Genomic DNA, 26857 nt, shown 5'->3' with positions numbered 1-26857 from the left:
ATATAGCCAGTGTCTAACCCAGGGTGGTGTGGAGTGCAAAAAAACGATGGATTTAGGCCCAGATCCTTGTACTGGGGTGAATGTATGACATTGTTCTACATTCTGTCCATCAACTGTGTTTTTTGCAATTTTCACCCCGAGTGTGCTGGGGATGCTCAGACGTGAGTCCCAGGCTCTCCACACCACTGGAGTCAAGCTATCCAGGCTGATGAAGGCTGATAGCCAGAAACCGGTCCTTGGATGCTTGATTCCGGTCTGGGAAAGACATGGCTTTGTAGTTCGGACTGGACTGTTCCCATGAGGCACAGGGTCAGAGCTGATTTGCATATAGCCAGTGTCTAACCCAGGGTGGTGTGGAGTGCAAAAAAACGATGGATTTTGGCCCAGATCCTTGTACTGGGGTGAATGTATGACATTGTTCTACATTCTGTCCATCAACTGTGTTTTTTGCAGTTTTCACCCCGAGTGTGCTGGGGATGCTCAGACGTGAGTCCCAGGCTCTCCACACCACTGGAGTCAAGCTTTCCAGGCTGATGAAGGCTGATAGCCAGAAACCGGTCCTTGGATGCTTGATTCCGGTCTGGGAAAGACATGGCTTTGTAGTTCGGACTGGACTATTCGCATGAGGCACAGGGTCAGAGCAGATTTGCATATAGCCAGTGTCTAACCCAGGGTGGTGTGGAGTGCAAAAAAACGATGGATTTAGGCCCAGATCCTTGTACTGGGGTGAATGTATGACATTGTTCTACATTCTGTCCATCAACTGTGTTTTTTGCAATTTTCACCCCAAATGTGCTGGGGATGCTCAGACGTGAGTCCCAGACTCTCCACACCACTGGAGTCAAGCTTTCCAGGCTGATGAAGGCTTGTAGCCAGAAACTGGTCCTTGGATGCTTGATTCCGGTCTGGGAAAGACATGGCTTTGTAGTTCGGACTGGACTGTTCCCATGAGGCACAGGGTCAGAGCTGATTTGCATATAGCCAGTGTCTAACCCAGGGTGGTGTGGAGTGCAAAAAAACGATGGATTTAGGCCCAGATCCTTGTACTGGGGTGAATGTATGACATTGTTCTACATTCTGTCCATCAACTGTGTTTTTTGCAATTTTCACCCCGAGTGTGCTGGGGATGCTCAGACGTGAGTCCCAGGCTCTCCACGCCACTGGAGTCAAGCTATCCAGGCTGATGAAGGCTGATAGCCATAAACCGGTCCTTGGATGCTTGATTCCGGTTTGGGAAAGACATGGCTTTGTAGTTCGGACTGGACTGTTCCCATGAGGCACAGGGTCAGAGCTGATTTGCATATAGCCATTGTCTAACCCAGGGTGGTGTGGAGTGCAAAAAAACGATGGATTTAGGCCCAGATCCTTGTACTGGGGTGAATGTATGACATTGTTCTACATTCTGTCCATCAACTGTGTTTTTTGCAATTTTCACCCTGAGTGTGCTGGGGATGCTCAGACGTGAGTCCCAGGCTCTCCACACCACTGGAGTCAAGCTATCCAGGCTGATGAAGGCTGATAGCCAGAAACCGGTCCTTGGATGCTTGATTCCGGTCTGGGAAAGACATGGCTTTGTAGTTCGGACTGGACTGTTCCCATGAGGCACAGGGTCAGAGCTGATTTGCATATAGCCAGTGTCTAACCCAGGGTGGTGTGGAGTGCAAAAAAACGATGGATTTTGGCCCAGATCCTTGTACTGGGGTGAATGTATGACATTGTTCTACATTCCGTCCATCAACTGTGTTTTTTGCAGTTTTCACCCCGAGTGTGCTGGGGATGCTCAGACGTGAGTCCCAGGCTCTCCACACCACTGGAGTCAAGCTTTCCAGGCTGATGAAGGCTGATAGCCAGAAACCGGTCCTTGGATGCTTGATTCCGGTCTGGGAAAGACATGGCTTTGTAGTTCGGACTGGACTATTCGCATGAGGCACAGGGTCAGAGCAGATTTGCATATAGCCAGTGTCTAACCCAGGGTGGTGTGGAGTGCAAAAAAACGATGGATTTAGGCCCAGATCCTTGTACTGGGGTGAATGTATGACATTGTTCTACATTCTGTCCATCAACTGTGTTTTTTGCAATTTTCACCCCAAATGTGCTGGGGATGCTCAGACGTGAGTCCCAGACTCTCCACACCACTGGAGTCAAGCTTTCCAGGCTGATGAAGGCTGATAGCCAGAAACTGGTCCTTGGATGCTTGATTCCGGTCTGGGAAAGACATGGCTTTGTAGTTCGGACTGGACTGTTCCCATGAGGCACAGGGTCAGAGCTGATTTGCATATAGCCAGTGTCTAACCCAGGGTGGTGTGGAGTGCAAAAAAACGATGGATTTAGGCCCAGATCCTTGTACTGGGGTGAATGTATGACATTGTTCTACATTCTGTCCATCAACTGTGTTTTTTGCAATTTTCACCCCGAGTGTGCTGGGGATGCTCAGACGTGAGTCCCAGGCTCTCCACACCACTGGAGTCAAGCTATCCAGGCTGATGAAGGCTGATAGCCATAAACCGGTCCTTGGATGCTTGATTCCGGTTTGGGAAAGACATGGCTTTGTAGTTCGGACTGGACTGTTCCCATGAGGCACAGGGTCAGAGCTGATTTGCATATAGCCAGTGTCTAACCCAGGGTGGTGTGGAGTGCAAAAAAACGATGGATTTAGGCCCAGATCCTTGTACTGGGGTGAATGTATGACATTGTTCTACATTCTGTCCATCAACTGTGTTTTTTGCAATTTTCACCCCGAGTGTGCTGGGGATGCTCAGACGTGAGTCCCAGGCTCTCCACACCACTGGAGTCAAGCTATCCAGGCTAATGAAGGCTGATAGCCAGAAACCGGTCCTTGGATGCTTGATTCCGGTCTGGGAAAGACATGGCTTTGTAGTTCGGACTGGACTGTTCCCATGAGGCACAGGGTCAGAGCTGATTTGCATATAGCCAGTGTCTAACCCAGGGTGGTGTGGAGTGCAAAAAAACGATGGATTTAGGCCCAGATCCTTGTACTGGGGTGAATGTATGACATTGTTCTACATTCTGTCCATCAACTGTGTTTTTTGCAATTTTCACCCCGAGTGTGCTGGGGATGCTCAGACGTGAGCCCCAGGCTCTCCACACCACTGGAGTCAAGCTATCCAGGCTGATGAAGGCTGATAGCCAGAAACCGGTCCTTGGATGCTTGATTCCGGTCTGGGAAAGACATGGCTTTGTAGTTCGGACTGGACTGTTCCCATGAGGCACAGGGTCAGAGCTGATTTGCATATAGCCAGTGTCTAACCCAGGGTGGTGTGGAGTGCAAAAAAACGATGGATTTAGGCCCAGATCCTTGTACTGGGGTGAATGTATGACATTGTTCTACATTCTGTCCATCAACTGTGTTTTTTGCAATTTTCACCCCGAGTGTGCTGGGGATGCTCAGACGTGAGTCTCAGGCTCTCCACACCACTGGAGTCAAGCTATCCAGGCTGATGAAGGCTGATAGCCATAAACCGGTCCTTGGATGCTTGATTCCGGTTTGGGAAAGACATGGCTTTGTAGTTCGGACTGGACTGTTCCCATGAGGCACAGGGTCAGAGCTGATTTGCATATAGCCAGTGTCTAACCCAGGGTGGTGTGGAGTGAAAAAAAATGATGGATTTAGGCCCAGATCCTTGTACTGGGGTGTATGTATGACATTGTTCTACATTCTGTCCATCAACTGTGTTTTTTGCAATTTTCACCCCGAGTGTGCTGGGGATGCTCAGACGTGAGTCCCAGGCTCTCCACGCCACTGGAGTCAAGCTATCCAGGCTGATGAAGGCTGATAGCCAGAAACCGGTCCTTGGATACTTGATTCCGGTCTAGGAAAGACATGGCTTTGTAGTTCGGACTGGACTGTTCCCATGAGGCACAGGGTCAGAGCTGATTTGCATATAGCCAGTGTCTAACCCAGGGTGGTGTGGAGTGCAAAAAAACGATGGATTTAGGCCCAGATCCTTGTACTGGGGTGAATGTATGACATTGTTCTACATTCTGTCCATCAACTGTGTTTTTTGCAATTTTCACCCCGAGTGTGCTGGGGATGCTCAGACGTGAGTCCCAGGCTCTCCACACCACTGGAGTCAAGCTATCCAGGCTGATGAAGGCTGATAGCCAGAAACCGGTCCTTGGATGCTTGATTCCGGTCTGGGAAAGACATGGCTTTGTAGTTCGGACTGGACTGTTCCCATGAGGCACAGGGTCAGAGCTGATTTGCATATAGCCAGTGTCTAACCCAGGGTGGTGTGGAGTGCAAAAAAACGATGGATTTTGGCCCAGATCCTTGTACTGGGGTGAATGTATGACATTGTTCTACATTCTGTCCATCAACTGTGTTTTTTGCAGTTTTCACCCCGAGTGTGCTGGGGATGCTCAGACGTGAGTCCCAGGCTCTCCACACCACTGGAGTCAAGCTTTCCAGGCTGATGAAGGCTGATAGCCAGAAACCGGTCCTTGGATGCTTGATTCCGGTCTGGGAAAGACATGGCTTTGTAGTTCGGACTGGACTATTCGCATGAGGCACAGGGTCAGAGCAGATTTGCATATAGCCAGTGTCTAACCCAGGGTGGTGTGGAGTGCAAAAAAACGATGGATTTAGGCCCAGATCCTTGTACTGGGGTGAATGTATGACATTGTTCTACATTCTGTCCATCAACTGTGTTTTTTGCAATTTTCACCCCAAATGTGCTGGGGATGCTCAGACGTGAGTCCCAGACTCTCCACACCACTGGAGTCAAGCTTTCCAGGCTGATGAAGGCTGATAGCCAGAAACTGGTCCTTGGATGCTTGATTCCGGTCTCGGAAAGACATGGCTTTGTAGTTCGGACTGGACTGTTCCCATGAGGCACAGGGTCAGAGCTGATTTGCATATAGCCAGTGTCTAACCCAGGGTGGTGTGGAGTGCAAAAAAACGATGGATTTAGGCCCAGATCCTTGTACTGGGGTGAATGTATGACATTGTTCTACATTCTGTCCATCAACTGTGTTTTTTGCAATTTTCACCCCGAGTGTGCTGGGGATGCTCAGACGTGAGTCCCAGGCTCTCCACACCACTGGAGTCAAGCTATCCAGGCTGATGAAGGCTGATAGCCATAAACCGGTCCTTGGATGCTTGATTCCGGTTTGGGAAAGACATGGCTTTGTAGTTCGGACTGGACTGTTCCCATGAGGCACAGGGTCAGAGCTGATTTGCATATAGCCAGTGTCTAACCCAGGGTGGTGTGGAGTGAAAAAAAATGATGGATTTAGGCCCAGATCCTTGTACTGGGGTGTATGTATGACATTGTTCTACATTCTGTCCATCAACTGTGTTTTTTGCAATTTTCACCCCGAGTGTGCTGGGGATGCTCAGACGTGAGTCCCAGGCTCTCCACGCCACTGGAGTCAAGCTATCCAGGCTGATGAAGGCTGATAGCCAGAAACCGGTCCTTGGATACTTGATTCCGGTCTAGGAAAGACATGGCTTTGTAGTTCGGACTGGACTGTTCCCATGAGGCACAGGGTCAGAGCTGATTTGCATATAGCCAGTGTCTAACCCAGGGTGGTGTGGAGTGCAAAAAAACGATGGATTTAGGCCCAGATCCTTGTACTGGGGTGAATGTATGACATTGTTCTACATTCTGTCCATCAACTGTGTTTTTTGCAATTTTCACCCTGAGTGTGCTGGGGATGCTCAGACGTGAGTCCCAGGCTCTCCACACCACTGGAGTCAAGCTATCCAGGCTGATGAAGGCTGATAGCCAGAAACCGGTCCTTGGATGCTTGATTCCGGTCTGGGAAAGACATGGCTTTGTAGTTCGGACTGGACTGTTCCCATGAGGCACAGGGTCAGAGCTGATTTGCATATAGCCAGTGTCTAACCCAGGGTGGTGTGGAGTGCAAAAAAACGATGGATTTTGGCCCAGATCCTTGTACTGGGGTGAATGTATGACATTGTTCTACATTCCGTCCATCAACTGTGTTTTTTGCAGTTTTCACCCCGAGTGTGCTGGGGATGCTCAGACGTGAGTCCCAGGCTCTCCACACCACTGGAGTCAAGCTTTCCAGGCTGATGAAGGCTGATAGCCAGAAACCGGTCCTTGGATGCTTGATTCCGGTCTGGGAAAGACATGGCTTTGTAGTTCGGACTGGACTATTCGCATGAGGCACAGGGTCAGAGCAGATTTGCATATAGCCAGTGTCTAACCCAGGGTGGTGTGGAGTGCAAAAAAACGATGGATTTAGGCCCAGATCCTTGTACTGGGGTGAATGTATGACATTGTTCTACATTCTGTCCATCAACTGTGTTTTTTGCAATTTTCACCCCAAATGTGCTGGGGATGCTCAGACGTGAGTCCCAGACTCTCCACACCACTGGAGTCAAGCTTTCCAGGCTGATGAAGGCTGATAGCCAGAAACTGGTCCTTGGATGCTTGATTCCGGTCTGGGAAAGACATGGCTTTGTAGTTCGGACTGGACTGTTCCCATGAGGCACAGGGTCAGAGCTGATTTGCATATAGCCAGTGTCTAACCCAGGGTGGTGTGGAGTGCAAAAAAACGATGGATTTAGGCCCAGATCCTTGTACTGGGGTGAATGTATGACATTGTTCTACATTCTGTCCATCAACTGTGTTTTTTGCAATTTTCACCCCGAGTGTGCTGGGGATGCTCAGACGTGAGTCCCAGGCTCTCCACACCACTGGAGTCAAGCTATCCAGGCTGATGAAGGCTGATAGCCATAAACCGGTCCTTGGATGCTTGATTCCGGTTTGGGAAAGACATGGCTTTGTAGTTCGGACTGGACTGTTCCCATGAGGCACAGGGTCAGAGCTGATTTGCATATAGCCAGTGTCTAACCCAGGGTGGTGTGGAGTGCAAAAAAACGATGGATTTAGGCCCAGATCCTTGTACTGGGGTGAATGTATGACATTGTTCTACATTCTGTCCATCAACTGTGTTTTTTGCAATTTTCACCCCGAGTGTGCTGGGGATGCTCAGACGTGAGTCCCAGGCTCTCCACACCACTGGAGTCAAGCTATCCAGGCTAATGAAGGCTGATAACCAGAAACCGGTCCTTGGATGCTTGATTCCGGTCTGGGAAAGACATGGCTTTGTAGTTCGGACTGGACTGTTCCCATGAGGCACAGGGTCAGAGCTGATTTGCATATAGCCAGTGTCTAACCCAGGGTGGTGTGGAGTGCAAAAAAACGATGGATTTAGGCCCAGATCCTTGTACTGGGGTGAATGTATGACATTGTTCTACATTCTGTCCATCAACTGTGTTTTTTGCAATTTTCACCCGAGTGTGCTGGGGATGCTCAGACGTGAGCCCCAGGCTCTCCACACCACTGGAGTCAAGCTATCCAGGCTGATGAAGGCTGATAGACAGAAACCGGTCCTTGGATGCTTGATTCCGGTCTGGGAAAGACATGGCTTTGTAGTTCGGACTGGACTGTTCCCATGAGGCACAGGGTCAGAGCTGATTTGCATATAGCCAGTGTCTAACCCAGAGTGGTGTGGAGTGCAAAAAAATGATGGATTTAGGCCTAGATCCTTGTACTGGGGTGAATATATGACATTGTTCTACATTCTGTCCATCAACTGTGTTTTTTGCAGTTTTCACCCCGAGTGTGCTGGGGATGCTCAGACGTGAGTCCCAGGCTCTCCACACCACTGGAGTCAAGCTTTCCAGGCTGATGAAGGCTGATAGCCTGAAACCGGTCCTTGGATGCTTGATTCCGGTCTGGGAAAGACATGGCTTTGTAGTTCGGACTGGACTATTCCCATGAGGCACAGGGTCAGAGCAGATTTGCATATAGCCAGTGTCTAACCCAGGGTGTTGTGGAGTGCAAAAAAACGATGGATTTAGGCCCAGATCCTTGTACTGGGGTGAATGTATGACATTGTTCTACATTCTGTCCATCAACTGTGTTTTTTGCAATTTTCACCCCAAATGTGCTGGGGATGCTCAGACCTGAGTCCTAGGCTCTCCACACCACTGGAGTCAAGCTTTCCAGGCTGATGAAGGCTGATAGCCAGAAACCGGTCCTTGGATGCTTGATTCCGGTCTGGGAAAGACATGGCTTTATAGTTTGGACTGGACTGTTCCCATGAGGCAAAGGGTCAGAGCTGATTTGCATATAGCCGGTGTCTAACCCAGGGTGGTGTGGAGTGCAAAAGAACGATGGATTTAGGCCCAGATCCTTGTACTGGGGTGAATGTATGACATTGTTCTACATTCTGTCCATCAACTGTGTTTTTTGCAATTTTCACCCCGAGTGTGCTGGGGATGCTCAGACGTGAGTCCCAGGCTCTCCACACCACTGGAGTCAAGCTATCCAGGCTGATGAAGGCTGACAGCCAGAAACCGGTCCTTGGATGCTTGATTCCGGTCTGGCAAAGACATGGCTTTGTAGTTCGGACTGGACTGTTCCCATGAGGCACAGGGTCAGAGCTGATTTGCATATAGCCAGTGTCTAACCCAGGGTGGTGTGGAGTGCAAAAGAACGATGGATTTAGGCCCAGATCCTTGTACTGGGGTGAATGTATGACATTGTTCTACATTCTGTCCATCAACTGTGTTTTTTGCAATTTTCACCCCGAGTGTGCTGGGGATGCTCAGACGTAGGTCCCACACTCTCCACACCACTGGAGTCAAGCTATCCAGGCTGATGAAGGCTTATAGCCAGAAACCGGTCTTTGGATGCTTGATTCCGGTCTGGGAAAGACATGGCTTTGTAGTTCGGACTGGACTGTTCCCATGAGGCACAGGGTCAGAGCTGATTTGCATATAGCCAGTGTCTAACTTAGGTTGGTGTGGAGTGCAAAAATACAATGGATTTAGGCCCAGATCCTTGTACTGGGGTGAATGTATGACATTGTTCTACATTCTGTCCATCAACTGTGTTTTTTGCAATTTTCACCCCGAGTGTGCTGGGGATGCTCAGACGTGAGTCCCAGGCTCTCCACACCACTGGAGTCAAGCTATCCAGGCTGATGAAGGCTGATAGCCAGAAAACGGTCCTTGGATGCTTGATTCCGGTCTGGGAAAGACATGGCTTTGTAGTTCGGACTGGACTGTTCCCATGAGGCACAGGGTCAGAGCTGATTTGCATATAGCCAGTGTCTAACCCAGGGTGGTGTGGAGTGCAAAAAAACGATGGATTTAGGCCCAGATCCTTGTACTGGGGTGAATGTATGACATTGTTCTACATTCTGTCCATCAACTGTGTTTTTTGCAGTTTTCAACCCGAGTGTGCTGGGGATGCTCAGACGTGAGTCCCAGGCTCTCCACACCACTGGAGTCAAGCTTTCCAGGCTGATGAAGGCTGATAGCCAGAAACCGGTCCTTGGATGCTTGATTCCGGTCTGGGAAAGACATGGCTTTGTAGTTCGGACTGGACTATTCCCATGAGGCACAGGGTCAGAGCAGATTTGCATATAGCCAGTGTCTAACCCAGGGTGGTGTGGAGTGCAAAAAAACGATGGATTTAGGCCCAGATCCTTGTACTGGGGTGAATGTATGACATTGTTCTACATTCTGTCCATCAACTGTGTTTTTTGCAATTTTCACCCCAAATGTGCTGGGGATGCTCAGACGTGAGTCCCAGGCTCTCCACACCACTGGAGTCAAGCTTTCCAGGCTGATGAAGGCTGATAGCCAGAAACTGGTCCTTGGATGCTTGATTCCGGTCTGGGAAAGACATGGCTTTGTAGTTCGGACTGGACTGTTCCCATGAGGCACAGGGTCAGAGCTGATTTGCATATAGCCAGTGTCTAACCCAGGGTGGTGTGGAGTGCAAAAAAACGATGGATTTAGGCCCAGATCCTTGTACTGGGGTGAATGTATGACATTGTTCTACATTCTGTCCATCAACTGTGTTTTTTGCAATTTTCACCCCGAGTGTGGTGGGGATGCTCAGACGTGAGTCCCAGGCTCTCCACACCACTGGAGTCAAGCTATCCAGGCTAATGAAGGCTGATAGCCAGAAACCGGTCCTTGGATGCTTGATTCCTGTCTGGGAAAGACATGGCTTTGTAGTTCGGACTGGACTGTTCCCATGAGGCACAGGGTCAGAGCTGATTTGCATATAGCCAGTGTCTAACCCAGGGTGGTGTGGAGTGCAAAAAAACGATGGATTTAGGCCCAGATCCTTGTACTGGGGTGAATGTATGACATTGTTCTACATTCTGTCCATCAACTGTGTTTTTTGCAATTTTCACCCCGAGTGTGGTGGGGATGCTCAGACGTGAGTCCCAGGCTCTCCACACCACTGGAGTCAAGCTATCCAGGCTAATGAAGGCTGATAGCCAGAAACCGGTCCTTGGATGCTTGATTCCTGTCTGGGAAAGACATGGCTTTGTAGTTCGGACTGGACTGTTCCCATGAGGCACAGGGTCAGAGCTGATTTGCATATAGCCAGTGTCTAACCCAGGGTGGTGTGGAGTGCAAAAAAACGATGGATTTAGGCCCAGATCCTTGTACTGGGGTGAATGTATGACATTGTTCTACATTCTGTCCATCAACTGTGTTTTTTGCAATTTTCACCCCGAGTGTGCTGGGGATGCTCAGACGTGAGCCCCAGGCTCTCCACACCACTGGAGTCAAGCTATCCAGGCTGATGAAGGCTGATAGCCAGAAACCGGTCCTTGGATGCTTGATTCCGGTCTGGGAAAGACATGGCTTTGTAGTTCGGACTGGACTGTTCCCATGAGGCACAGGGTCAGAGCTGATTTGCATATAGCCAGTGTCTAACCCAGGGTGGTGTGGAGTGCAAAAGAACGATGGATTTAGGCCCAGATCCTTGTACTGGGGTGAATGTATGACATTGTTCTACATTCTGTCCATCAACTGTGTTTTTTGCAATTTTCACCCCGAGTGTGCTGGGGATGCTCAGACGTAGGTCCCACGCTCTCCACACCACTGGAGTCAAGCTATCCAGGCTGATGAAGGCTTATAGCCAGAAACCGGTCCTTGGATGCTTGATTCCGGTCTGGGAAAGACATGGCTTTGTAGTTCGGACTGGACTGTTCCCATGAGGCACAGGGTCAGAGCTGATTTGCATATAGCCAGTGTCTAACTTAGGTTGGTGTGGAGTGCAAAAATACAATGGATTTAGGCCCAGATCCTTGTACTGGGGTGAATGTATGACATTGTTCTACATTCTGTCCATCAACTGTGTTTTTTGCAATTTTCACCCCGAGTGTGCTGGGGATGCTCAGACGTGAGTCCCAGGCTCTCCACACCACTGGAGTCAAGCTATCCAGGCTGATGAAGGCTGATAGCCAGAAAACGGTCCTTGGATGCTTGATTCCGGTCTGGGAAAGACATGGCTTTGTAGTTCGGACTGGACTGTTTCCATGAGGCACAGGGTCAGAGCTGATTTGCATATAGCCAGTGTCTAACCCAGGGTGGTGTGGAGTGCAAAAAAACGATGGATTTAGGCCCAGATCCTTGTACTGGGGTGAATGTATGACATTGTTCTACATTCTGTCCATCAACTGTGTTTTTTGCAATTTTCCCCCCAAATGTGCTGGGGATGCTCAAGCTTTCCAGGCTGATGAAGGCTGATAGCCAGAAACCGGTCCTTGGATGCTTGATTCCGGTCTGGGAAAGACATGGCTTTGTAGTTCGGACTGGACTATTCCCATGAGGCACAGGGTCAGAGCAGATTTGCATATAGCCAGTGTCTAACCCAGGGTGGTGTGGAGTGCAAAAAAACGATGGATTTAGGCCCAGATCCTTGTACTGGGGTGAATGTATGACATTGTTCTACATTCTGTCCATCAACTGTGTTTTTTGCAATTTTCCCCCCAAATGTGCTGGGGATGCTCAGACGTGAGTCCCAGGCTCTCCACACCACTGGAGTCAAGCTTTCCAGGCTGATGAAGGCTGATAGCCAGAAACTGGTCCTTGGATGCTTGATTCCGGTCTGGGAAAGACATGGCTTTGTAGTTCGGACTGGACTGTTCCCATGAGGCACAGGGTCAGAGCTGATTTGCATATAGCCAGTGTCTAACCCAGGGTGGTGTGGAGTGCAAAAAAACGATGGATTTAGGCCCAGATCCTTGTACTGGGGTGAATGTATGACATTGTTCTACATTCTGTCCATCAACTGTGTTTTTTGCAATTTTCACCCCGAGTGTGCTGGGGATGCTCAGACGTGAGTCCCAGGCTCTCCACACCACTGGAGTCAAGCTATCCAGGCTGATGAAGGCTGATAGCCATAAACCGGTCCTTGGATGCTTGATTCCGGTTTGGGAAAGACATGGCTTTGTAGTTCGGACTGGACTGTTCCCATGAGGCACAGGGTCAGAGCTGATTTGCATATAGCCAGTGTCTAACCCAGGGTGGTGTGGAGTGCAAAAAAACGATGGATTTAGGCCCAGATCCTTGTACTGGGGTGAATGTATGACATTGTTCTACATTCTGTCCATCAACTGTGTTTTTTGCAATTTTCACCCCGAGTGTGGTGGGGATGCTCAGACGTGAGTCCCAGGCTCTCCACACCACTGGAGTCAAGCTATCCAGGCTAATGAAGGCTGATAGCCAGAAACCGGTCCTTGGATGCTTGATTCCTGTCTGGGAAAGACATGGCTTTGTAGTTCGGACTGGACTGTTCCCATGAGGCACAGGGTCAGAGCTGATTTGCATATAGCCAGTGTCTAACCCAGGGTGGTGTGGAGTGCAAAAAAACGATGGATTTAGGCCCAGATCCTTGTACTGGGGTGAATGTATGACATTGTTCTACATTCTGTCCATCAACTGTGTTTTTTGCAATTTTCCCCCCAAATGTGCTGGGGATGCTCAGACGTGAGTCCCAGGCTCTCCACACCACTGGAGTCAAGCTTTCCAGGCTGATGAAGGCTGATAGCCAGAAACTGGTCCTTGGATGCTTGATTCCGGTCTGGGAAAGACATGGCTTTGTAGTTCGGACTGGACTGTTCCCATGAGGCACAGGGTCAGAGCTGATTTGCATATAGCCAGTGTCTAACCCAGGGTGGTGTGGAGTGCAAAAAAACGATGGATTTAGGCCCAGATCCTTGTACTGGGGTGAATGTATGACATTGTTCTACATTCTGTCCATCAACTGTGTTTTTTGCAATTTTCACCCCGAGTGTGCTGGGGATGCTCAGACGTGAGTCCCAGGCTCTCCACACCACTGGAGTCAAGCTATCCAGGCTGATGAAGGCTGATAGCCATAAACCGGTCCTTGGATGCTTGATTCCGGTTTGGGAAAGACATGGCTTTGTAGTTCGGACTGGACTGTTCCCATGAGGCACAGGGTCAGAGCTGATTTGCATATAGCCAGTGTCTAACCCAGGGTGGTGTGGAGTGCAAAAAAAAGATGGATTTAGGCCCAGATCCTTGTACTGGGGTGAATGTATGACATTGTTCTACATTCTGTCCATCAACTGTGTTTTTTGCAATTTTCACCCCGAGTGTGGTGGGGATGCTCAGACGTGAGTCCCAGGCTCTCTTCACCACTGGAGTCAAGCTATCCAGGCTAATGAAGGCTGATAGCCAGAAACCGGTCCTTGGATGCTTGATTCCTGTCTGGGAAAGACATGGCTTTGTAGTTCGGACTGGACTGTTCCCATGAGGCACAGGGTCAGAGCTGATTTGCATATAGCCAGTGTCTAACCCAGGGTGGTGTGGAGTGCAAAAAAACGATGGATTTAGGCCCAGATCCTTGTACTGGGGTGAATGTATGACATTGTTCTACATTCTGTCCATCAACTGTGTTTTTTGCAATTTTCACCCCGAGTGTGCTGGGGATGCTCAGACGTGAGCCCCAGGCTCTCCACACCACTGGAGTCAAGCTATCCAGGCTGATGAAGGCTGATAGCCAGAAACCGGTCCTTGGATGCTTGATTCCGGTCTGGGAAAGACATGGCTTTGTAGTTCGGACTGGACTGTTCCCATGAGGCACAGGGTCAGAGCTGATTTGCATATAGCCAGTGTCTAACCCAGGGTGGTGTGGAGTGCAAAAAAACGATGGATTTAGGCCCAGATCCTTGTACTGGGGTGAATGTATGACATTGTTCTACATTCTGTCCATCAACTGTGTTTTTTGCAGTTTTCACCCCGAGTGTGCTGGGGATGCTCAGACGTGAGTCCCAGGCTCTCCACACCACTGGAGTCAAGCTTTCCAGGCTGATGAAGGCTGATAGCCAGAAACCGGTCCTTGGATGCTTGATTCCGGTCTGGGAAAGACATGGCTTTGTAGTTCGGACTGGACTATTCCCATGAGGCACAGGGTCGGAGCAGATTTGCATATAGCCAGTGTCTAACCCAGGGTGGTGTGGAGTGCAAAAAAACGATGGATTTAGGCCCAGATCCTTGTACTGGGGTGAATGTATGACATTGTTCTACATTCTGTCCATCAACTGTGTTTTTTGCAATTTTCACCCCAAATGTGCTGGGGATGCTCAGACGTGAGTCCCAGGCTCTCCACACCACTGGAGTCAAGCTATCCAGGCTGATGAAGGCTGATAGCCATAAACCGGTCCTTGGATGCTTGATTCCGGTTTGGGAAAGACATGGCTTTGTAGTTCGGACTGGACTGTTCCCATGAGGCACAGGGTGAGAGCTGATTTGCATATAGCCAGTGTCTAACCCAGGGTGGTGTGGAGTGCAAAAAAATGATGGATTTAGGCCCAGATCCTTGTACTGGGGTGAATGTATGACATTGTTCTACATTCTGTCCATCGACTGTGTTTTTTGCAATTTTCACCCCGAGTGTGCTGGGGATGCTCAGACGTGACTCCCAGGCTCTCCACACCACTGGAGTCAAGCTATCCAGGCTGATGAAGGCTGATAGCCAGAAACCGGTCCTTGGATGCTTGATTCCGGTCTGGGAAAGACATGGCTTTGTAGTTCGGACTGGACTGTTCCCATGAGGCACAGGGTCAGAGCTGATTTGCATATAGCCAGTGTCTAACCCAGGGTGGTGTGGAGTGTAAAAAAACGATGGATTTAGGCCCAGATCCTTGTACTGGGGTGAATGTATGACATTGTACTACATTCTGTCCATCAACTGTGTTTTTTGCAATTTTCACCCCGAGTGTGCTGGGGGTGCTCAGACGTGAGTCCCAGGCTCTCCACACCACTGGAGTCAAGCTATCCAGGCTAATGAAGGCTGATAGACAGAAACCGGTCCTTGGATGCTTGATTCCGGTCTGGGAAAGACATGGCTTTGTAGTTCGGACTGGACTGTTCCCATGAGGCACAGGGTCAGAGCTGATTTGCATATAGCCAGTGTCTAACCCAGGGTGGTGTGGAGTGTAAAAAAACGATGGATTTAGGCCCAGATCCTTGTACTGGGGTGAATGTATGACATTGTACTACATTCTGTTCATCAACTGTGTTTTTTGCAATTTTCACCCCGAGTGTGCTGGGGGTGCTCAGACGTGAGTCCCAGGCTCTCCACACCACTGGAGTCAAGCTATCCAGGCTGATGAAGGCTGATAGCCAGAAACCGGTCCTTGGATGCTTGATTCCTGTCTGGGAAAGACATGGCTTTGTAGTTCGGACTGGACTGTTCCCATGAGGCACAGGGTCAGAGCTGATTTGTATATAGCCAGTGTCTAACCCAGGGTGGTGTGGAGTGCAAAAAAACAATGGATTTAGGCACAGATCTTTGTACTGGGTTGAATGTATGACATTGTTCTACATTCTGTCCATCAACTGTGTTTTTTGCAATTTTCACCCCGAGTGTGCTGGGGATGCTCAGATGTGAGTCCCAGGCTCTCCACACCACTGGAGTCAAGCTATCCAGGCTGATGAAGGCTGATAGCCAGAAACCGGTCCTTGGATGCTTGATTCCGGTCTGGGAAAGACATGGCTTTGTAGTTCGGACTGGACTGTTCCCATGAGGCACAGGGTCAGAGCTGATTTGCATATAGCCAGTGTCTAACCCAGGGTGGTGTGGAGTGCAAAAAAAACGATGGATTTAGGCCCAGATCCTTGTACTGGGGTGAATGTATGACATTGTTCTACATTCTGTCCATCAAGTGTGTTTTTTGCAATTTTCACCCCGAGTGTGCTGGGGATTCTCAGACGTGAGTCCCAGGCTCTCCACACCACTGGAGTCAAGCTATCCAGGCTGATGAAGGCTGATAGCCAGAAACCGGTCCTTGGATGCTTGATTCCGGTCTGGGAAAGACATGGCTTTGTAGTTCGGACTGGACTGTTCCCATGAGGCACAGGGTCAGAGCTGATTTGCATATAGCCAGTGTCTAACCCAGGGTGGTGTGGAGTGCAAAAAAACGATGGATTTAGGCCCAGATCCTGTTACTGGGGTGAATGTATGACATTGTTCTACATTCTGTCCATCAACTGTGTTTTTTGCAATTTTCACCCCGAGTGTGCTGGGGATGCTCAGACGTGAGTCCCAGGCTCTCCACACCACTGGAGTCAAGCTATCCAGGCTGATGAAGGCTGATAGCCAGAAACCGGTCCTTGGATGCTTGATTCCGGTCTGGGAAAGACATGGCTTTGTAGTTCGGACTGGACTGTTCCCATGAGGCACAGGGTCAGAGCTGATTTGCATATAGCCAGTGTCTAACCCAGGGTGGTGTTGAGTGCAAAAAAACGATGGATTTAGGCCCAGATCCTCTTACTGGGGTGAATGTATAACATTGTTCTACATTCTGTCCATCAACTGTGTTTTTTGCAATTTTCACCCCGAGTGTGCTGGGGATGCTCAGACGTGAGTCCCAGGCTCTCCACACCACTGGAGTCAAGCTATCCAGGCTGATGAAGGCTGATAGCCAGAAACCGGTCCTTGGATGCTTGATTCCGGTCTGGGAAAGACATGGCTTTGTAGTTCGGACTGGACTGTTCCCATGAGGCACAGGGTCAGAGCTGATTTGCATATAGCCAGTGTCTAACCCAGGGTGGTGTGGAGTGCAAAAAAAACGATGTATTTAGGCCCAGATCCTTGTACTAGGGTGAATGTATGACATTGTTCTACATTCTGTCCATCAACTGTGTTTTTTGCAATTTTCACCCCGAGTGTGCTGGGGATGCTCAGACGTGAGTCCCAGGCTCTCCACACCACTGGAGTCAAGCTATCCAGGCGGATGAAGGCTGATAGCCAGAAACCGGTCCTTGGATGCTTGATTCCGGTCTGGGAAAGACATGGCTTTGTAGTTCGGACTGGACTGTTCCCATGAGGCACAGGGTCAGAGCTGATTTGCATATAGCCAGTGTCTAACCCAGGGTGGTGTGGAGTGCAAAAAAACGATGTATTTAGGCCCAGATCCTTGTACTAGGGTGAATGTATGACATTGTTCTACATTCTGTCCATCAACTGTGTTTTTTGCAATTTTCACCCCGAGTGTGCTGGGGATGCTCAGATGTGAGTCCCAGGCTCTCCACAACACTGGAGTCAAGCTATCCAGACTGATGAAGGCTGATAGCCAGAAACCGGTCCTTGGATGCTTGATTCCGGTCTGGGAAAGACATGGCTTTGTAGTTCGGACTGGACTGTTCCCATGAGGCACAGGGTCAGAGCTGATTTGCATATAGCCAGTGTCTAACCCAGGGTGGTGTGGAGTGAAAAAAAACGATGGATTTAGGCCCAGATCCTTGTACTGGGGTGAATGTATGACATTGTTCTACATTCTGTCCATCAACTGTGTTTTTTGCAATTTTCACCCCGAGTGTGCTGGGGATGCTCAGACGTGAGTCCCAGGCTCTCCACGCCACTGGAGTCAAGCTATCCAGGCTGATGAAGGCTGATAGCCAGAAACCGGTCCTTGGATACTTGATTCCGGTCTGGGAAAGACATGGCTTTGTAGTTCGGACTGGACTGTTCCCATGAGGCACAGGGTCAGAGCTGATTTGCATATAGCCATTGTCTAACCCAGGGTGGTGTGAAGTGCAAAAAAAACGATGGATTTAGGCCCAGATCCTTGTACTGGGGTGAATGTATGACATTGTACTACATTCTGTCCATCAACTGTGTTTTTTGCAATTTTCACCCCGAGTGTGCTGGGGATGCTCAGACGTGAGCCCTAGGCTCTCTACACCACTGGAGTCAAGCTATCCAGGCTGATGAAGGCTGATAGCCAGAAACCGGTCCTTGGATGCTTGATTCCGGTCTGGGAAAGACAAGGCTTTGTAGTTCGGACTGGACTGTTCCCATGAGGCACAGTGTCAGAGCTGATTTGCATATAGCCAGTGTCTAACCCAGTGTGGTGTGGAGTGCAAAAATACAATGGATTTAGGCCCAGATCCTTGTACTGGGGTGAATGTATGACATTGTTCTACATTCTGTCCATCAACTGTGTTTTTTGCAATTTTCACCCCGAGTGTGCTGGGGATGCTCAGACGTGAGTCCCAGGCTCTCCACACCACTGGAGTCAAGCTATCCAGGCTGATGAAGGCTGACAGCCAGAAACCGGTCCTTGGATGCTTGATTCCGGTCTGGGAAAGACATGGCTTTGTAGTTCGGAGTTCGGACTGGACTGTTCCCATGAGGCACAGGGTCAGAGCTGATTTGCATATAGCCAGTGTCTAACCCAGGGTGGTGTGGAGTACAAAAGAACGATGGATTTACGCCCAGATCCTTGTACTGGGGTGAATGTATGACATTGTTCTACATTCTGTCTATCAACTGTGTTTTTTGCAATTTTCACCCCGAGTGTGCTGGGGATGCTCAGACGTGAGTCCCAGGCTCTCCACACCACTGGAGGCAAGCTATCCAGGCTGATGAAGGCTGATAGCCAGAATCCGGTCCTTGGATGCTTGATTCCGGTCTGGGAAAGACATGGCTTTGTAGTTCGGACTGGACTGTTCCCATGAGGCACAGGGTCAGAGCTGATTTGCATATAGCCAGTGTCTATCCCAGGGTGGTGTGGAGTGCAAAAATACAATGGATTTAGGCCCAGATCCTTGTACTGGGGTGAATGTATGACATTGTTCTACATTCTGTCCATCAACTGTGTTTTTTGCAATTTTCACCCCGAGTGTGCTGGGGATGCTCAGACGTGAGTCCCAGGCTCTCCACACCACTGGAGTCAAGCTATCCAGGCTGATGAAGGCTGATAGCCAGAAACCGGTCCTTGGATGCTTGATTCCGGTCTGGGAAAGACATGGCTTTGTAGTTCGGACTGGACTGTTCCCATGAGGCACCGGGTCAGAGCTGATTTGCATATAGCCAGTGTCTAACCCAGGGTGGTGTGGAGTGCAAACAAACGATGGATTTAGGCCCAGATCCTTGTACTGGGGTGAATGTATGACATTGTTCTACATTCTGTCCATCAACTGTGTTTTTTGCAATTTTCACCCCGAGTGTGCTGGGGATGCTCAGACGTGAGTCCCAGGCTCTCCACACCACTGGAGTCAAGCTATCCAGGCTGATGAAGGCTGATAGCCAGAAACCGGTCCTTGGATGCTTGATTCCGGTCTGGGAAAGACATGGCTTTGTAGTTCGGACTGGACTGTTCCCATGAGGCACAGGGTCAGAGCTGATTTGCATATAGCCAGTGTCTAACCCAGGGTGGTGTGGAGTGCAAAAATACAATGGATTTAGGCCCAGATCCTTGTACTGGGGTGAATGTATGACATTGTTCTACATTCTGTCCATCAACTGTGTTTTTTGCAATTTTCACCCCGAGTGTGCTGGGGATGCTCAGACGTGAGTCCCAGGCTCTCCACACCACTGGAGTCAAACTATCCAGGCTGATAAAGGCTGATAGCCAGAAACCGGTCCTTGGATGCTTGATTCCGGTCTGGGAAAGACATGGCTTTGTAGTTCGGACTGGACTGTTCCCATGAGGCACAGGGTCAGAGCTGATTTGCATATAGCCAGTGTCTAACCCAGGGTGGTGTGGAGTGCAAAAAACCGATGGATTTAGGACCAGATCCTTGTACTGGGGTGAATGTATGACATTGTTCTACATTCTGTCCATCAACTGTGTTTTTTGCAATTTTCACCCCGAGTGTGCTGGGGATGCTCAGACGTGAGTCCCAGGCTCTCCACACCACTGGAGTCAAGCTTTCCAGGCTGATGAAGGCTGATAGCCAGAAACCGGTCCTTGGATGCTTGATTCCGGTCTGGGAAAGACATGGCTTTGTAGTTCGGACTGGACTATTCCCATGAGGCACAGGGTCAGAGCAGATTTGCATATAGCCAGTGTCTAACCCAGGGTGGTGTGGAGTGCAAAAAAATGATGGATTTAGGCCCAGATCCTTGTACTGGGGTGAATGTATGACATTGTTCTACATTCTGTCCATCAACTGTGTTTTTTGCAATTTTCACCCAAAGTGTGCTGGGGATGCTCAGACGTGAGTCCCAGGCTCTCCACACCACTGGAGTCAAGCTTTCCAGGCTGATGAAGGCTGATAGCCAGAAACCGGTCCTTGGATGCTTGATTCTGGTCTGGGAAAGACATGGCTTTGTAGTTCGGACTGGACTGTTCCCATGAGGCACAGGGTCAGAGCTGATTTGCATATAGCCAGTGTCTAACCCAGGGTGGTGTGGAGTGCAAAAAAACGATGGATTTAGGCCCAGATCCTTGTACTGGGGTGAATGTATGACATTGTTCTACATTCTGTCTATCAACTGTCTTTTTTGCAATTTTCACCCCGAGTGTGCTGGGGATGCTCAGACGTGAGTCCCAGGCTCTCCACACCACTGGAGTCAAGCTATCCAGGCTGATGAAGGCTGATAGCCAGAAACCGGTCCTTGGATGCTTGATTCCGGTCTGGGAAAGACATGGCTTTGTAGTTCGGACTGGACTGTTCCCATGAGGCACAGGGTCAGAGCTGATTTGCATATAGCCAGTGTCTAACCCAGGGTGGTGTGGAGTGCAAAAAAACGATGGATTTAGGCCCAGATCCTTGTACTGGGGTGAATGTATGACATTGTTCTACATTCTGTCCATCAACTGTGTTTTTTGCAATTTTCACCCCGAGTGTGCTGGGGATGCTCAGACGTGAGTCCCAGGCTCTCCACACCACTGGAGTCAAGCTATCCAGGCTGATGAAGGCTGATAGCCAGAAACCGGTCCTTGGATGCTTGATTCCGGTCTGGGAAAGACATGGCTTTGTAGTTCGGACTGGACTGTTCCCATGAGGCACAGGGTCAGAGCTGATTTGCATATAGCCAGTGTCTAACCCAGGGTGGTGTGGAGTGCAAAAAACCGATGGATTTAGGACCAGATCCTTGTACTGGGGTGAATGTATGACATTGTTCTACATTCTGTCCATCAACTGTGTTTTTTGCAATTTTCACCCCGAGTGTGCTGGGGATGCTCAGACGTGAGCCCCAGGCTCTCCACACCACTGGAGTCAAGCTTTCCAGGCTGATGAAGGCTGATAGCCAGAAACCGGTCCTTGGATGCTTGATTCCAGTCTGGGAAAGACATGGCTTTGTAGTTCGGACTGGACTATTCCCATGAGGCACAGGGTCAGAGCAGATTTGCATATAGCCAGTGTCTAACCCAGGGTGGTGTGGAGTGCAAAAAAACGATGGATTTAGGCCCAGATCCTTGTACTGGGGTGAATGTATGACATTGTTCTACATTCTGTCCATCAACTGTGTTTTTTGCAATTTTCACCCAAAGTGTGCTGGGGATGCTCAGACGTGAGTCCCAGGCTCTCCACACCACTGGAGTCAAGCTTTCCAGGCTGATGAAGGCTGATAGCCAGAAACCGGTCCTTGGATGCTTGATTCTGGTCTGGGAAAGACATGGCTTTGTAGTTCGGACTGGACTGTTCCCATGAGGCACAGGGTCAGAGCTGATTTGCATATAGCCAGTGTCTAACCCAGGGTGGTGTGGAGTGCAAAAAAACGATGGATTTAGGCCCAGATCCTTGTACTGGGGTGAATGTATGACATTGTTCTACATTCTGTCTATCAACTGTCTTTTTTGCAATTTTCACCCCGAGTGTGCTGGGGATGCTCAGACGTGAGTCCCAGGCTCTCCACACCACTGGAGTCAAGCTATCCAGGCTGATGAAGGCTGATAGCCAGAAACCGGTCCTTGGATGCTTGATTCCGGTCTGGGAAAGACATGGCTTTGTAGTTCGGACTGGACTGTTCCCATGAGGCACAGGGTCAGAGCAGATTTGCATATAGCCAGTGTCTAACTCAGGGTGGTGTGGAGTGCAAACAAACGATGGATTTAGGCCCAGATCCTTGTACTGGGGTGAATGTATGACATTGTTCTACATTCTGGCCATCAACTGTGTTTTTTGCAATTTTCACCCCGAGTGTGCTGGGGATGCTCAGACGTGAGCCCCAGGCTCTCCACACCACTGGAGTCAAGCTTTCCAGGCTGATGAAGGCTGATAGCCAGAAACCGGTCCTTGGATGCTTGATTCCAGTCTGGGAAAGACATGGCTTTGTAGTTCGGACTGGACTATTCCCATGAGGCACAGGGTCAGAGCAGATTTGCATATAGCCAGTGTCTAACCCAGGGTGGTGTGGAGTGCAAAAAAACGATGGATTTAGGCCCAGATCCTTGTACTGGGGTGAATGTATGACATTGTTCTACATTCTGTCCATCAACTGTGTTTTTTGCAATTTTCACCCAAAGTGTGCTGGGGATGCTCAGACGTGAGTCCCAGGCTCTCCACACCACTGGAGTCAAGCTTTCCAGGCTGATGAAGGCTGATAGCCAGAAACCGGTCCTTGGATGCTTGATTCTGGTCTGGGAAAGACATGGCTTTGTAGTTCGGACTGGACTGTTCCCATGAGGCACAGGGTCAGAGCTGATTTGCATATAGCCAGTGTCTAACCCAGGGTGGTGTGGAGTGCAAAAAAACGATGGATTTAGGCCCAGATCCTTGTACTGGGGTGAATGTATGACATTGTTCTACATTCTGTCTATCAACTGTCTTTTTTGCAATTTTCACCCCGAGTGTGCTGGGGATGCTCAGACGTGAGTCCCAGGCTCTCCACACCACTGGAGTCAAGCTATCCAGGCTGATGAAGGCTGATAGCCAGAAACCGGTCCTTGGATGCTTGATTCCGGTCTGGGAAAGACATGGCTTTGTAGTTCGGACTGGACTGTTCCCATGAGGCACAGGGTCAGAGCAGATTTGCATATAGCCAGTGTCTAACTCAGGGTGGTGTGGAGTGCAAACAAACGATGGATTTAGGCCCAGATCCTTGTACTGGGGTGAATGTATGACATTGTTCTACATTCTGGCCATCAACTGTGTTTTTTGCAATTTTCACCCCGAGTGTGCTGGGGATGCTCAGACGTGAGTCCCAGGCTCTCCACACCACTGGTGTCAAGCTATCCAGGCTGATGAAGGCTGATAGCCAGAAACCGGTCCTTGGATGCTTGATTCCGGACTGGGAAAGACATGGCTTTGTAGTTCAGACTGGACTGTTCCCATGAGGCACAGGGTCAGAGCTGATTTGCATATAGCCAGTGTCTAACCCAGGGTGGTGTGGAGTGAAAAAAAAGATGGATTTAGGCCCAGATCCTTGTACTGGGGTGAATATATGACATTGTTCTACATTCTGTCCATCAACTGTGTTTTTTGCAATTTTTACCCCGAGTGTGCTGGGGATGCTCAGACGTGAGTCCCAGGCTCTCCACACCACTGGAGTCAAGCTATCCAGGCTGATGAAGGCTGATAGCCAGAAACCGGTCCTTCGATGCTTGATTCCAGTCTGGGAAAGACATGGCTTTGTAGTTCGGACTGGACTGTTCCCATGAGGCACAGGGTCAGAGCTGATTTGCATATAGCCAGTGTCTAACCCAGGGTGGTGTAGAGTGCAAAAAAACGATGGATTTAGGCCCAGATCCTTGTACTGGGGTGAATGTATGACATTGTTCTACATTCTGTCTATCAACTGTCTTTTTTGCAATTTTCACCCCGAGTGTGCTGGGGATGCTCAGACGTGAGTCCCAGGCTCTCCACACCACTGGAGTCAAGCTATCCAGGCTGATGAAGGCTGATAGCCAGAAACCGGTCCTTGGATGCTTGATTCCGGTCTGGGAAAGACATGGCTTTGTAGTTCGGACTGGACTGTTCCCATGAGGCACAGGGTCAGAGCTGATTTGCATATAGCCAGTGTCTAACCCAGGGTGGTGTGGAGTGCAAAAAAACGATGGATTTAGGCCCAGATCCTTGTACTGGGGTGAATGTATGACATTGTTCTACATTCTGTCCATCAACTGTGTTTTTTGCAATTTTCACCCCGAGTGTGCTGGGGATGCTCAGACGTGAGTCCCAGGCTCTCCACACCACTGGAGTCAAGCTATCCAGGCTGATGAAGGCTGATAGCCAGAAACCGGTCCTTGGATGCTTGATTCCGGTCTGGGAAAGACATGGCTTTGTAGTTCGGACTGGACTGTTCCCATGAGGCACAGGGTCAGAGCTGATTTGCATATAGCCAGTGTCTAACCCAGGGTGGTGTGGAGTGCAAAAAACCGATGGATTTAGGACCAGATCCTTGTACTGGGGTGAATGTATGACATTGTTCTACATTCTGTCCATCAACTGTGTTTTTTGCAATTTTCACCCCGAGTGTGCTGGGGATGCTCAGACGTGAGTCCCAGGCTCTCCACACCACTGGAGTCAAGCTTTCCAGGCTGATGAAGGCTGATAGCCAGAAACCGGTCCTTGGATGCTTGATTCCGGTCTGGGAAAGACATGGCTTTGTAGTTCGGACTGGACTATTCCCATGAGGCACAGGGTCAGAGCAGATTTGCATATAGCCAGTGTCTAACCCAGGGTGGTGTGGAGTGCAAAAAAACGATGGATTTAGGCCCAGATCCTTGTACTGGGGTGAATGTATGACATTGTTCTACATTCTGTCCATCAACTGTGTTTTTTGCAATTTTCACCCAAAGTGTGCTGGGGATGCTCAGATGTGAGTCCCAGGCTCTCCACACCACTGGAGTCAAGCTTTCCAGGCTGATGAAGGCTGATAGCCAGAAACCGGTCCTTGGATGCTTGATTCTGGTCTGGGAAAGACATGGCTTTGTAGTTCGGACTGGACTGTTCCCATGAGGCACAGGGTCAGAGCTGATTTGCATATAGCCAGTGTCTAACCCAGGGTGGTGTGGAGTGCAAAAAAACGATGGATTTAGGCCCAGATATTTGTACTGGGGTGAATGTATGACATTGTTCTACATTCTGTCTATCAACTGTCTTTTTTGCAATTTTCACCCCGAGTGTGCTGGGGATGCTCAGACGTGAGTCCCAGGCTCTCCACACCACTGGAGTCAAGCTATCCAGGCTGATGAAGGCTGATAGCCAGAAACCGGTCCTTGGATGCTTGATTCCGGTCTGGGAAAGACATGGCTTTGTAGTTCGGACTGGACTGTTCCCATGAGGCACAGGGTCAGAGCAGATTTGCATATAGCCAGTGTCTAACTCAGGGTGGTGTGGAGTGCAAACAAACAATGGATTTAGGCCCAGATCCTTGTACTGGGGTGAATGTATGACATTGTTCTACATTCTGGCCATCAACTGTGTTTTTTGCAATTTTCACCCCGAGTGTGCTGGGGATGCTCAGACGTGAGTCCCAGGCTCTCCACACCACTGGTGTCAAGCTATCCAGGCTGATGAAGGCTGATAGCCAGAAACCGGTCCTTGGATGCTTGATTCCGGACTGGGAAAGACATGGCTTTGTAGTTCAGACTGGACTGTTCCCATGAGGCACAGGGTCAGAGCTGATTTGCATATAGCCAGTGTCTAACCCAGGGTGGTGTAGAGTGCAAAAAAACAATGGATTTAGGCCCAGATCCTTGTACTGGGGTGAATGTATGACATTGTACTACATTCTGTCCATCAACTGTGTTTTTTGCAATTTTCACCCCAAGTGTGCTGGGGATGCTCAGACGTGAGTCCCAGGCTCTCCACACCACTGGAGTCAAGCTATCCAGGCTGATGTAGGCTGATAGCCAGAAATCGGTCCTTGGATGCTTGATTCCGGTCTGGGAAAGACATGGCTTTGTAGTTCGGACTGGACTGTTCCCATGAGGCACAGGGTCAGAGCAGATTTGCATATAGCCAGTGTCTAAACCAGGGTGGTGTGGAGTGCAAAAAAACGATGGATTTAGGCCCAGATCCTTGTACTGGGGTGAATGTATGACATTGTTCTACATTCTGTCCATCAACTGTGTTTTTTGCAATTTTCACCCCGAGTGTGCTGGGGATGCTCAGACGTGAGTCCCAGGCTCTCCACACCACTGGAGTCAAGCTTTCCAGGCTGATGAAGGCTGATAGCCAGAAACCGGTCCTTGGATGCTTGATTCCGGTCTGGGAAAGACATGGCTTTGTAGTTCGGACTGGACTGTTCCCATGAGGCACAGGGTCAGAGCTGATTTGGATATAGCCAGTGTCTAACCCAGGGTGGTGTGGAGTGCAAAAAAACGATGGATTTAGGCCCAGATCCTTGTACTGGGGTGAATGTATGACATTGTTCTACATTCTGTCCATCAACTGTGTTTTTTGCAATTTTCACCCCGAGTGTGCTGGGGATGCTCAGACGTGAGTCCCAGGCTCTCCACACCACTGGAGTCAAGCTATCCAGGCTGATGAAGGCTGATAGCCAGAAACCGGTCCTTGGATGCTTGATTCCGGTCTGGGAAAGACATGGCTTTGTAGTTCGGACTGGACTGTTCCCATGAGGCACAGGGTCAGAGCTGATTTGCATATAGCCAGTGTCTACCCAGGGTGGTGTTGAGTGCAAAAAAACGATGGATTTAGGCCCAGATCCTTGTACTGGGGTGAATGTATGACATTGTTCTACATTCTGTCCATCAACTGTGTTTTTTGCAATTTTCACCCCGAGTGTGCTGGGGATGCTCAGACGTGAGTCCCAGGCTCTCCACATCACTGGAGTCAAGCTATCCAGGCTGATGAAGGCTGATATCCAGAAACCGGTCC

This window comes from Lissotriton helveticus, chromosome 4_2 (assembly GCF_964261635.1).
Source record: "Lissotriton helveticus chromosome 4_2, aLisHel1.1, whole genome shotgun sequence".
Lineage (NCBI taxonomy): Eukaryota > Metazoa > Chordata > Amphibia > Caudata > Salamandridae > Lissotriton > Lissotriton helveticus.
The sequence above is the reverse complement of the archived record's forward strand: the minus strand, read 5'-3'. Positions refer to the sequence as shown.